This window comes from Schistocerca cancellata, chromosome 1 (genome assembly GCF_023864275.1).
Source record: "Schistocerca cancellata isolate TAMUIC-IGC-003103 chromosome 1, iqSchCanc2.1, whole genome shotgun sequence".
Taxonomy (NCBI): domain Eukaryota; kingdom Metazoa; phylum Arthropoda; class Insecta; order Orthoptera; family Acrididae; genus Schistocerca; species Schistocerca cancellata.
Genome location: NC_064626.1, coordinates 1,187,200,341 through 1,187,213,751, shown reverse-complemented (window position 1 = coordinate 1,187,213,751; position 13,411 = coordinate 1,187,200,341). Strand labels below are relative to the sequence as shown.

The following is a 13,411-nucleotide window of genomic DNA, read 5'->3' as shown; positions in this document are numbered from 1 at the left end:
CAGCACAGGAGATTTTCCCGTCTGATCCGAGACGATGAGGAATGGCCGGCCCAGGTTGTGGAAACCGTGCAGTGGCTCGTGGGCGGAAGCCGGACGCCGGCCGTCGGAACACAAATACGCCGCCTGGCGTGTCTGTTGCCTCACCAAACAAGTCACGCCCCACGGAGCTCGCCCCCACACAGACTCACACGAGGCCGACCCGAGGCTCCTCCTTCCGCAACTCATCCTGTTATACCATAACGTTCTACCGCGAATGTTACACACAAGTAGGAGAAAGTTCGCAGTTGTTCCTTGGGAAAACAGCCGTGTCTACAACCAGTTGTTTTCGTTACTCTTTATCTCTCACTCGCGATCCTGAGTGCATCGCCACAAATTACTACAAGAATTTGAACAAAAAATTGTACTGACGTTATGAAAATGAATATCCCAGTTGTTACGAGATTTTCAAGGAGCGTTACGTCTGAGGGACATGTTTGTAAATAGCTTGTTTTTCCTTTTTTTTTTAAAAAAAAGGAGAAAAAACCTGGCCTTCCACAATGGTGGTGGTAGCACTACCCACAAAAGTAACACACAGCCGTCTGTGATGTAAACACGATGACCTCTATCACGGTTTGTTGTTCAGGACTTGTAGTCTGTAGTGCACTCAAGCTTCGGACGTACTCAGAATACTTTGATACCGTCGGGTATCTGTAATTTCATTTTACAAATTTATATGTGCTTATAAAACTAGAGCCACTGATATTCCTTATTTCACACATATTTATATCTTATATGTTTAGAATAAACTTCGAAGACGAAAGAAAAATTCCGTTAATATGATTTGACCAAGTTTTGCTAAATAGTTACTATTTAATATCTTACAACGATGTGAACATCTCTGCTTTACACGCTATCTTTGTAGTTCTCCTCTTTGAGGACTTGCGGCAAGGTATAAGGCAACGGAGACAGTGTTGTTTCTTGTCCCAGAAAGTAGATATTGTAGTTGGCATACATAGCTGTTGGAACGGAATGAAATCTGCATTTCTTTGTTCCGATGGTTGAAGAGTTAAATTACAGCTATTCCAAAGCGGAGATATATTTATTTCGTAGAGAGCGATTCATCAGACTTTCAGAATCCCAGTATCAGTGGTTGTTCCTCGTACAAAGCAGACTGACGGCTTTATCATACCTGACGCCGAAGCCAACTGCAAGGTACTCATCTAAGTAAAAACTATATTTTAGTAAAGTGAATGCATCTCCGTACGGAACAATGACAAAAGTCCGTTCTGTGATCAGGTGTTTCTGTAACCAGTGTGGAACCCGTATATTACAAATCGAAGATGGAAAGTTACTCGTTCCAAAAACTTGCAGTAATAAAATTAAAGTTGTTGTAGCAGTGTACAATATCCGAAATGACAAAATAACTTACCAAGGAAATTTTCCCAGAAAACGCACATTTAATTTGATAAAATGCCTCGCCATCTATAGAAATCGGTATCCATCAATCAGTTTGGCTTGTGACAGCCATATCTCAATGAATCGAGTGTGGTGGCTCGCACTGTACGAGCAGATCACTCCCGACCATAAACAACATGTTTAAACAATTCGCCATTATGGCTATGAATCCGCTGTTCATCTCTTTCAATGAATCAGCTAGCGCAATACTCCAGGTCACACATACCAGGGTTTGTGGTGCTCACGAGTAAAGCATGTATCCAATGTACTTTTTTCTATTGCCGCAGTTACCATTCCCGCTGTGATAAAAACCCATACACAACGCTCGCCGCCATATAAACAGGAAAGATTCTATACCACTTTTCACATTGAAATTGTACACGATCAACTAATTTGCTGTAAGCACGGCTGAGTATCACTTGGCACTAGGTGTTATTGGAGATGTGTTCCAGCGTCTCTAATCAATGTGGTTTAAAGAGCGGCAATGTATCATTCCAATACGATATTAACGTCTGTGTGCATTCAAATAATAGACACATTCATTGCGGGCGTGGACAGTGGGACGGAGGCCCTGTCGCAAGGCAGTCACGGACACCAGATCTTGTCTGTTTCCATTCCTTCTAGCGCGACTGCAAGTCGTTGATGGGCTATTAGTTTCCTGAATATACATGAGGCGACAGTGATATTAAGGAAATATACTGGAATGGTCGGCAGTTAAACGTACGGAGACGCCAGTGATTGTTGAAACGTTGTTTTAAGAATGGTTTATTTCCGCTTTACTCACGCACAATTTCAACAATAACTTAGTATTTTCGGTTGCCACCGACGATGCTCAGATCACAAGAATGGAATTAATTCCAAAACGCCAGAAAAACCCCACGACCAGTCAGTTGGTTCCTTCTTGTGATCTGAAGACGGTCAATGATAGCCATAACTAGTAATTTTTTGTTGAAAAGATAACGTGTGATCTTGCTGGGAAATAAACTATTACTTTAATTACAGGTCGATTATGAGTGGTGGCCATTATTCTGAACTGAGATTAACTTTTTACTATGAGGTGTAAACTATTTATGACAAAGAAAAACAATCACTAGTGCTTCATCTTAAAGTACTGACTTTAGGACTGTCTGTCACGTCCCGATCAACCGAGTTGACAAAAGTCATCGGACAACGATATGTATACATAGAGATGGCGTTAGTATCCCGTTCACAAGGTATAAAAGGGCTCTCATCCGGCGGAGCTGTTGTTTGTACTCAGGTGATTCATGTGAAAACGTTTCCGACGTCATTATGGTCACACGACGGGAATTAATAGGCTTTAAAAGAGGAACAGACGCATGGGATACTGTATTTTGGAAATCGTTAAGAAATTCAATATTCCACAGTGTCAACAGTTTGCAGAGAATACCAAATTTCAGGCATTATCTCTCATCACAGACAACGCAGTGATCGACAGCCGACAGCAGAGGCATTTGCGTAGATGAGTCAGACAGACAAGCAATTCTGCTTGAAATAGTCGCAGAAATCTCCGTGGTACGTATGATGAACGTATCCGGTGGGATAGCGCGGCAGAATTAGGCGTTAATGGTCTGTGGCAGCAGACGACCGACTAGAATGCCTATGCCCACAGTACGACATCGCCTGCTGCGTCTGTCCTGGACTCGTGATCATATCGGTTGGCATCGTTATATCAGTCTCGGTTTCAGTTGGAAAGAGCTGATGGTGAAGTTACAGTATGGCGCAGGCCCCATGAATTCAGGGATCCATATTGTCAACAAGGCAATGTGCTAGATTATGGTGGCTCTACGATGGTGTGGATTGTGTTTGGTCCTCTGGTCCAACTTTACCGATCGTTGACTGGAAATGGTTATGTTCGACCAGTTGGAGATCATTTGCAACCATTAATTGATCTCATTTTCACATGTCACTGCTCCATGTCACCGGACCATAATTGTGCGCGACTGGTTTGTAGAACATTCTGCTCAATTCTAGCGAATGTTTTGGCCGCTCAGAGCGCCAAACGTGAATCCCATCGAGAATTTTAGGGAATCAATCTAGGGGTCGGTTCGTGCACAAAATCTTGCACAGGAAATTCTTCAGCAATTATGGACGGATAACGAGGCAGCGGGGATCAATTTTTTCTGCAGGGGACTTTCAACGAGTTGTTGAGTCCATACGACGTCGAGTTGGTTCATCACGCCGGGCAAAATGAGGTCCGACAAGTTATTAAGAGGTAATATATGACTTTTGTCTCCTCCGTGTGTTGATACTGAAAGTTGGGGATATGCTGTCCCATTCAGTTACCACGTAACGATGATATTTCGGTATGTATTGTCAGTTGATTATCTATCTTCCATAAAAGCCACTGACAAGTAGGCAATATTGTAGACGCCTTCTTCGATCGATAAGCTCAAAAAATGATATGTTGACTAAGTATTCAGAAGATGCTCTATTCAATCTGTGGGACTGCTATACTGATTTACGTAGCCTGTGCTTTATCTGAATTGTGCAGCACTTGGTTCTCTTTCCTGGGTCACGTATGCAAATCTCTTGTTCACAGGCCAGAGAGGTTAGGTCGTAGATCTGTTAGTGCCATGGCGTGCACGAGCAAAATGTATTTGACCCATGACGTTGTCGGCTAGGATCACATGAGCACTAGTACTTCATCTTAAAGTACTGACTTTAGGACTGCGTGTCATGTCTCTATTAACCGAGTTGACAAACATCATGGGACAACGATATGTATACATATAGATGTTTCCAAATCCTCATTCAGCCATTCTTATTTCTAGTTCACGAAATTGCACCAGAAGCTTAGGGGGATGGTTCTTCCGACATGTAAATGCCTGTTTTTTCTGCCACCATGTCGAATAAAACAATGTCATTTATTAATCTGTAATTTTCCAGCCACCTTCTTTACAGTAAATATAGAAATTCATTTACGGTCGCACTTTCCTATTACTTTGATGTTACGCTCCTTCGACACGTTGACGAGTGACGTCTTTTGGATTTTACAGAAACAACATGAAAAGAGTAGCGGAATAAATTTATTCTCTTGTTAAGTGTGCTTGATGTAGTTACGCAACACAAGAACGGAAGATTAACATACATTCTGGCAGATTAAATTTGCCGGAATGGTACTCGAACCCAAACTTTGGCTTTCATAGACAGTGCCCTTACCACCTTAGCTACTTCACAAGGACTTGTCTTCAGATCTCTGCTATTATCTGTAGGTATCTCCTAATTTCCAGATTGCTCGGGAGATTTGCCGCATACCATGCGGGACTAACACTTCTGAGGGGAAGAATACTGTACAGGACGACCTAGCCACAGACTAGGTATTTGTTTTTCAGACCGGAAACACTCTACAGTCGAGTATGTGCTGTATTGAAACCTTGTGGCAACATATCGGACATGGACTGAACCCAGTACTTTGTCAGACCTAGTCCAGAAAGATAAGCAGGGACATTTCTCTGAAGTTTGGAAAATAAGGGTGATGTGGCGACAGAAATAGGCATGGCCGTTCTCAGAAATCTGTACAAGAGGAGGAAAGATTCTAAAACTGCTATTTTTGTAACATATAATTTGAAGCAGTGCTGTTGATTTTTAACTAAAACTAAACTAAACTCCTCCCGAACAGGCCATGACGGCCCAAAGGTACTGACCGGCCGCCGTGTCATCCTCAGACCATAGGCGTCACTGGATGCGGATGTGGAGCGGCATATGGTCAGCACACCGCTCTTCCGGCCGTATGTCAGTTTCCGAGACCGGAGCCGCTACTCCTCAATCAAGTAGCTCCTCAGATTGCCTCACGAGGGCTGAGTGCACCCCGCTTTCCAACAGCGCTCGGCAGACCGGATGGTCATCCATCCAACTGCTAGCCCATACCGACAGCGCTTAACTTCGGTGATTTGACGGGAACCGGTGTTACCACTGCGGCAAGACCGCTGGCAATTTTTAACTAAAATAATTAGTAAAAATGCCACTGGTTAATACTCATCTAATTGAAGGAACAGTCGGTTGTGAGCTCTGCAAGATCCATGTGCTAATTTATATTTACGTGACAAACCCTATTTCTAGGGCTGTATTTTAATTTCGACAAATGGATCTATGCCGACATTTGTAAAAACGGCGATGGTACATTAGTCCTTACTAATGTAAAATTGCCACCTTCTGAAGAAGACAAAATTAAATTTGTTGAAACCTAGGTAAAGAATTCTTTATCCATTGCAACTGGTCGGCTGTTTATAATTTTATTACGTGGAACCGTTGCTGTTATGCAGCTATGTTTAAAATACAGAATGTAAACTCTTTAAATGCTTATGCCGCATGCGTGTGTAACACTGATTCCTTAACATCCCTCCGATCACGTTAATGAGTTTATTAAATTATTTCTGTACCTTCCGTATTTTAAATCTGACTGGCAGAATTACAGTTTATTAAAATGTGCCTTCTTATGAACCGAAGACGGTCTTTGTTGAAAAGATAACGTATGATCTTGCTGGGAAATAAACTATTTCTTTAATTATAGGTCTACTAAGAGCGGTGGCCATTATTATGAACTGAGCTTAACTTTTTACTATGAGGCGTAAACGGTTTATGACAAAGAAAAACTAAATATTTCATTCCAATCACTAGTGTTTGATCTTAAAGTACTGACTTTAGGACTGTCTGTCGTGTCTATATCAACTGAGTTGACAAACATCATGGGACAACGATATGTATACATAGAGATGGCGTTAGCATCGTGTTCACAAGGCATAAATGGGCACTCATCTGGCGGAGCTGTTGTTTGTACTCAGGTGATTCATGTGAAAACGTTTCCGACGTCATTATGGCTACACGACGGGAACTGATAGGCTTTAAACGCGGAACAGTAGTTGGAGTTAGACGCATGGGATAATCTATTTCAGAAATCGTTAAGAAATTCAATATTCCGTGATCCACAGTGGTCAAAAGTGCAAAGAGAATATCAAATTTCAGGCATTACCTCTCAACACAGATAACGCAGTGGTCGACAGCCGACAGCAGCGGTATTTGCGTAGAGGAGTCAGTGCTGACAGACAAGCAATTCTGCTTGAAATGGCCGCAGAAATCAACGTGGGACGTACGATGAACGTATCCGTTAGGACAGTGCGGCAGAATTCGGCGTTAATGGTCTGTGGCAGCAGACGACCGACTGGAGTGCCTATGCCAACAGCAGGACATCACCTGCTGCGACTGTCGTGGGCTCGAGATCATATCGGCTTGCATCGTTATATGAGTCTCGGTTTCAGTTGGAAAGAGCCGATGGTAAAGTTACGGTATGGTGCAAGCCCAATGAATTCACGAATGCATGTTGTCAACAAGGCAATGTGCAAGATTGTGGTGTGGATTGTGTATATAACGTACTGGGTCCTCTGGTGTGGATTGTGTTTGTATATAACGTACTGGATCATCTGGTCCAACTTTACCGATTGTTGATTGGAAATGGTTATGTTTGACCACTTGTACATCATTTGAAACCACTAATGGACCTCATTTTCACATGCCAGTGCCCCATGTCACCGGGCCATAATTGTTCGCGACTGGTTAACGTGCCACAGCAATGCCTCGACGATGTGCTTGGCGACGTCGTTTGCGGCACAGCGTTCCAGTGTATCGTTCACTGAAGGCAATAGACATTGACTTGACTGGGCAGTTCAATAAACAACAGCTTATTGGAGGCGCGAATGTGTTTCGAGGCCTCCGTTTGCAATTCACCTGTGATGTACAGGCTTTGTTTGGAGGCAGTACATGGCTCACACTTGCTGTAGTGTGGGGCAATCACTGTGACTATGGTGGCCTTGAAGCATTCCCAGATGCAAATATTTTGGCTTGGAAAACATGGAGTATAGCAGAGACTACAGGACTCTTGGCTAAAGTACCTTATGGTACACTTGTTCCTTCTATGCCATTTGTTATCTCTACCAGAAGAAAGAAGAAATTGAATGCCGACGAGTACTTGTTTATATGGGCTTTATATGGCTTACCAGAAGATGTTGGCCTTCACATCATAGTGTATCAGATACTCAATCTTTTCTTTCTAAAACCTAAATAGCAATGTGTTAAGAGAATATGAAATGTTAACACTGAAATTTCACTCCTTACTTTAATCCTGCTTCTTAAATTTTGCCATGGGTCATTGTATTTTTGCTGTAGAAGTTCAAGAGCAAAGAAGAAAACCTGCTTGACAGCCTCATGCAGTTTTAGACTGTAGCACTTCTGATTTGATACTCCATTCATATTTTTTCCTTTTGGTTCCTACACGTAGTTTATCGTGTGTCTTTCATTTACAATGTATTCCTATTTTCCTGAGGATTTCATTACTGTACCGCAGTTCACGTTCTCAACGGGTTTCTGTGTAAACACTACTTTCTTGATTCATTTAAAATCTGTGTTCCATTTTTGCTCGTAACATCATTTCTGCCTGATACCTTCAAGTATCTAAAAAGCAAACGTCGTTTACTTAAAGAGCATCAGTGTTCTATTCTAATTTCCTCTGTTCACTTGGACATGTTCTGGGAGGAAAATGTATCAAGCCTGGGTTTGTAATAGATAAGTGTAACGTTTATGGCTCTTGCAGTCTTTACTGTTTTATTGCATCTTACTTCTTATAGCAGCATGCGATGTCACCAAAAGTACTGATCGGTGTTCCACCAAGGGACGTCGTCGTGTGTCGATTAGGTAACGGCATTAAGAGCTTCAACTTTTAGCTACCGTAGAACAAGTGGAGCATGCCAAGCCCTGATTGCCTGCCGCGGTACGAGTTGCTTGTCCGGACTTGTTCCTTCACATTATTTATTAATTAAACGATATACCAGATAAGGACTAGCAAGAACGAATAAATTTCGCTTCAGTGAACACATTAGGACGTAGTCAGTAAAATTAATCTGAGCTGCTGACCGCACTGTCAATATACAAAACTGTCCGACGTCATGGCCACTATTGCAAGTGGCCTTCCTCAGAGCTTGGTGCTGAGCTGTAACAGTGATAACGGCCGCGGAAACCATTGCTTACATTAATACGTACTTATTAAAATAATCTGATTATAAAATTTCTAAAATAACAAGAGAAATGGACAGCCCCTATCACTTCGCTGATTGTTAGGTTGTTACAAACGATGCCCCAAGTAAGAAGAACTGCCACTTTCAATAAGTTTCATTGTTAGATCTTAGGTTTTCTGAGGACTTATTTAAAAAATTTTTACTATCGTTTGTAGTTGAATTATAGTGCAACGGCGGATGACTTAACGATGACCCCAGATTGGTCGTCCCTCTTACCCTCAGTGTCTGGACGTGCCCAAACACACAAACACACACAGACAAATAAAGTTATTATTGAAAAAGGCGAAAAGATATTTCGTCTACATCACTACTCTAGTTCACATAAAACAAATGAACACCTAAAACTTTCTATGCTAGCTCTCACTTGGCTTATCTTATTACGGTGTCCATTTCTGCCATTGTAGGTGGGTGCGAAAGTAATATTTTCGCATTCGGAAGAGAAAGTTTGTGACTGATATCTTCTGGAAAGATCTCGGATCAACGAAAGACACATTTGTCTTAATGATCACCACCCCCAGTAGCGTATCACATCCGTGACACTCTCTGGCCTATTTCGTGATAATGTAAACCGAGTTTCCACTCTTTGAACTCTTTTAATGTCTTCAATCCTATAAGGTAAGCAGGCAGAAGGTACCAGGCAGAAATACTCTGGCACCAGATGGACAAGCGTAGTGTAGGCACTCTGTTCAGTATACCTGTTGCAGCATACATGACTTCTGCCAATAGAACGCATTGTGTTGTTCGATTCCCTCACAACGTTTTTTGTGTGACGATTACTATTTATGGTGTTCGTAATTGTAATCCCAACGTGCTTAGTTGAATCAGCAACCTTTAAATATGTTTGATCTGTGTTGTAACCGAATATTCTTTTAGTACTTATGCGGAGGACCACAAACGTCTTGTTGTTCTGGTTTCATTGCTACTTTTCACAACGATGGAGATATGCTGTGTAAATCATTTTGTAATTCGTAATGATCATCTGATGCCTTCACTACATAGTAAACAACAGCATCAGATGCAAACATTCTAAAAGGGCTTTACGCATTATTTCACAAATCGTTTATATACAACTGGCGGTCAAAAAGTTTCCGTTTGAGGGTGTTGCTGCAGGGTATATGAAACGTAAAGCGACTCTGATACTGGTATATACGCAGCCAGGTGTGAGCAAGGGATTAAAGAGTCATTCGTTTCTTTCTGACTTGCCTGCGGTAAATGCGGAAAAGTTAATTATGGTGACGTTGTTACCAAATGCGTCCAAGATGAACCAATTGCTATTATTCTTCACTTGGTTGCCGAAGGAGAAACACCGGTAGATGTCCAAAGCAGAATGAACCACGGGTATGGGACAGCATGTGTGTCGCAAACCACCGTTGTGGAACAGTGATCCAAGGGGTGCTGCTGCTTGAAGATGATGCACGTCTCCATGTAGCAAATTTCGTAACTCAGAAGTTACGTCAACTCAAGTGGGAGACACTCGAGCGCCGGCCGTTGTGGCCGTGCGGTTCTAGGCGCTTCAGTTCGGAACCGCGCTGCCTAGGGCATGGATGTGTGTCGTGTCCTTACGTTAGTTAGGTTTAAATAGTTCTAAGTGTAGGGGACTGGTGACCTCAGATGTTAGGTCCCATAGTGCTCAAAGCCGTTTGAACTACACTCCTGGAAATTGAAATAAGAACACCGTGAATTCATTGTCCCAGGAAGGGGAAACTTTATTGACACATTCCTGGGGTCAGATACATCACATGATCACACTGACAGAACCACAGGCACATAGACACAGGCAACAGAGCATGCACAATGTCGGCACTAGTACAGTGTATATCCACCTTCGCAGCAATGCAGGCTGCTATTCTCCCATGGAGACGATCGTAGAGATGCTGGATGTAGTCCTGTGGAACGGCTTGCCATGCCATTTCCACCTGGCGCCTCAGTTGGACCAGCGTTCGTGCTGGACGTGCAGACCGCGTGAGACGACGCTTCATCCAGTCCCAAACATGCTCAATGGGGGACAGATCTGGAGATCTTGCTGGCCAGGGTAGTTGACTTACACCTTCTAGAGCACGTTGGGTGGCACGGGATACATGCGGACGTGCATTGTCCTGTTGGAACAGCAAGTTCCCTTGCCGGTCTAGGAATGGTAGAACGATGGGTTCGATGACGGTTTGCATGTACCGTGCACTATTCAATGTCCCCTCGACGATCACCAGTGGTGTACGGCCAGTGTAGGAGATCGCTCCCCACACCATGATGCCGGGTGTTGGCCCTGTGTGCCTCGGTCGTATGCAGTCCTGATTGTGGCGCTCACCTGCACGGCGCCAAACACGCATACGACCATCATTGGCACCAAGGCAGAAGCGACTCTCATCGCTGAAGACGACACGTCTCCATTCGTCCCTCCATTCACGCCTGTCGCGACACCACTGGAGGCGGGCTGCACGATGTTGGGGCGTGAGCGGAAGACGGCCTAACGGTGTGCGTGATCGTAGCCCAGCTTCGTGGAGACGGTTGCGAATGGTCCTCGCCGATACCCCAGGAGCAACAGTGTCCCTAATTTGCTGGGAAGTGACGGTGCGGTCCCCTACGGCACTGCGTAGGATCCTACGGTCTTGGCGTGCATCCGTGCGTCGCTACGGTCCGGTCCCAGGTCAACGGGCACGTGCACCTTCCGCCGACCACTGGCGACAACATCGATGTACTGTGGAGACCTCACGCCACACGTGTTGAGCAATTCGGCGGTACGTCCACCCGGCCTCCCGCATGCCCACTATACGCCCTCGCTCAAAGTCCGTCAACTGCACATACGGTTCACGTCCACGCTGTCGCGGCATGCTACCAGTGTTAAAAGACTGCGATGGAGCTCCGTATGCCACGGCAAACTGGCTGACACTGACGGCGGCGGTGCACAAATGCTGCGCAGCTAGCGCCATTCGACGGCCAACACCGCGGTTCCTGGTGTGTCCGCTGTGCCGTGCGTGTGATCATTGCTTGTACAGCCCTCTCGCAGTATCCGGAGCAAGTATGGTGGGTCTGACACACCGGTGTCAATGTGTTCTTTTTTCCATTTCCAGGAGTGTATTTTGTGACACTCGAGCACCTGTCGTATAGACCTAACCTTTCCTCACGAGACGATCACACCTTTGGCCCTTTACAAAAGTCTCGGAGGATCAAAAATCGTCTCAACGTGTGTGTGCAGCAGGGAATTACAGCAAGACACTGTGTTTTACCAAACGGCTACCCTCCACCTGGTGCGTCGGTGGGACGATTGCCTCAATGCTCAGGCGATTTGGCCTTACTGCCACACCGATTCTGGACTGTACGGCCATCAAACAGAAACTTTCTGATCGCCTCTCATAAATCAGCAACAGCAGACAGCCTTTCACACATCTTTCAGGAACACCGGACAGCACTTTTTTTCACTTTATAGCTTTCAGTTTATTACGACTTTCTCACAGGATATCACGAAACCAGTCGCTTACTATGAAAAAAGCGCAGGTAACTCCAGTATATAAGAGGGTGAAAGAACAGACCCGTAGAATTACAAACCTGTATCCCTTACTTCTCTTCGCTGCAGATCATTAAACATATTCTCAGCTCGAATTTAAAAAATTTTCTCGAGTCTGGAAAGCTCACGTCCACGAATCAGCATGGTTTCAGAAAGCATCGCTCGTGCGAAATTCAGCTTTCCCTTTTCTCACAGGATGTACTGCGAACAATGGATGAAGGTTCAAATGGCTCTGAGCACTGGGACATAACGTCATATGTCATCAGTCCCCTAGAACTTAGAACTACTTAAATCTAACTAACCTAAGGACATCACACACATCCGTGCCGGAGGCAGGTTTCGAACCTGCCACCGTAGCGATCGCCCGGTTCCATACTGAAGCGCCTAGAACCGCTCGGTCACAACAGCCGGCATGGATGAATGGCAACAAGCACTTTCCTTATCTCTGAATTTCCAGAAAGCATTTAACACGGTATCTTTTTCATGCTGTACGAGCGTACGGAAATAAGTCCTCGTATATGTCAGTGGCATGAATATTTCTTAAATAATAAAACCCTAAGGAGACAGCCTACACTACGCTTGCCCGTCCACTTTTAGAATACTGCTGTGCGGTGTGGGATCCTTACCAGATAGGACTGGCGGAGTATATCGGAAAAGTTCAAAGAAAGGCAGCACGTTTTGTATTATCGCGAAAATGGGAGAGAGTTTCACAGAAATGATACATGATTTGGGCTGAAAATCGTTAAAAGAAAGGCGTTTTTCGTTGCGACGGAATCTTCTTACGAAATTCCAATCACCATCTTTCTCTTTCGAATGCGAAAATATTTTGTTGACACCGACCTACATAGTGATGAACAATCACCACGATAAAATAAGGGAAATAAGAGCTCGTACTGAAAGATATAGGTATTCATTCTTTCCGTGCGTTATACGAGATTGGAATAACAGATAATTGTGAAGGTGGTTCGGTGAACCCTCTGCCAGGCACTTAAATATGACTTGCAGAGTAGCCACGTAGATGTAGATGTTGTAGCCGATGGCGAGTGGTCTTCAGAGACAAGGGTATCGTCAGGAGTTTCCCAGGGAAATGAGATGGGACCGCTGTTGTTATACATACACATAAATAATTTTACGCACAGGGTGGGCAGCAATCTGTTGTTGTTTGCTGATCATGGCGTCCGGTAGGGTGCCGAAGTTGAGTGACTGTGGGAAGATAAAAGACGATTTAGACAAAATTTCCAGTTGATGTGACGAATGACATCTGGCCGTAAGTATGGAAAATTGTCAGTTAACACGAATGAATAGCAAGATAAAACCTGTAATGTTCGGATACATTATTACTAGTGTCCTGCGTGATACAGTCAAGTCGTAACGTTGAAAAACTATGTGATGT

The 13,411-nt window shown here is 44.0% G+C and overlaps 1 protein-coding gene across 1 annotated transcript in view; it reads right to left on the bottom strand.

Annotated features, from left to right (window-relative positions):
• LOC126141399 (glutamate receptor ionotropic, kainate 2) overlaps nt 1-13,411 on the bottom strand; it is a 1,424,310-nt gene that overhangs the window by 1,409,767 nt on the left and 1,132 nt on the right. The gene's annotated exons all lie outside the window — the stretch shown is intronic.